Genomic DNA, 1,040 nt, shown 5'->3' with positions numbered 1-1,040 from the left:
GTTATATATTTATTTCTTTATTGCCCACAAGGGGCTAAACATAGAGGGGACAAACAAGGACAGACAAAGGGATTAAGTCGACTACATCGATCCCAGTGCGTAGCTGGTACTTAATTTATCGACCCCCAAAGAATGAAAGGCAAAGTCGACCGTGGCGGAATTTGAACTTGGAACGTAACGGCAGACGAAATACCGCTAAGCATTTCGCCCGGCGTGCTAACGTTTCTGCCAGCACGCCGCCTGTATATGGTATATATTGTGAAGGCATATAGTTCAATGGTTACATAGGAGAGTCGGAGGTTTTCGTTTCGACTACCCAGCCTTGTGAGAAACATTGATATAGCCAAACCACATGTGACAATAAAAGTGGCAGACATCAATGTCGTCGGGAATGGAGGACTAAATTTATGAAGAGTCCTGACTGTAAGCTTTCATACCTATGCCTTCTAGGTCTGTGTATCTATGATCATGGTACATCGTCAGCTTATGCAAGTTTGGTACCCATCGTTGAAAAACTGAAGTAGGGACACAGGCTGGAAAGCAAGGAAATTTGCCGCTGGACATTAGATCGTTCAAGGGAAATAACTCTTCCAGCCTCGATTGCAAGATCTTGGCAAAAACCATTATTATGTATTGCTTAACCGTTTAGTGTTCACCTTATTCTGCCATAATTAATGCTTTTTTTATCCACATTATTTTGAACTAATCATGCATTATCTCGTAGCTATGAGATTTTGATGAGGTAGCTGTTAATTTTTAAAACGATATTGTAGGGTTGGTGTGAGAGACCAGATCTGGCCAGTTTGAACATAGAACAGGCAGAATACTTTTGGCCGGATATGGCCGGTTTAAACGCTAAAGGGTTAAAATAGGGGGATCTGTTCAGTTTGGCTCACAGATTTTTTAATTAATTTTTTGCTTTGAACATTTCGGTTGATCGGTTGAAATTACCCAAATACGACAACTTTAACATGAAATAACTTTTAAAATCCCAAATTTTGTCAAGAATATTCAAAGCAAACTGTGTTCTCAAGCTGTTT

General features: G+C 40.0%; 1 protein-coding gene across 1 annotated transcript in view; it reads right to left on the bottom strand.

Moving 5' to 3' along the window:
• LOC106872640 (kelch-like protein 5) overlaps positions 1-1,040 on the bottom strand; it is a 188,452-nt gene that overhangs the window by 3,938 nt on the left and 183,474 nt on the right. The window lies entirely within an intron of this gene.

This window comes from Octopus bimaculoides, chromosome 30, assembly GCF_001194135.2.
Source record: "Octopus bimaculoides isolate UCB-OBI-ISO-001 chromosome 30, ASM119413v2, whole genome shotgun sequence".
NCBI lineage: Eukaryota > Metazoa > Mollusca > Cephalopoda > Octopoda > Octopodidae > Octopus > Octopus bimaculoides.
The sequence above is the reverse complement of the archived record's forward strand: the minus strand, read 5'-3'. Positions and strand labels throughout refer to the sequence as shown.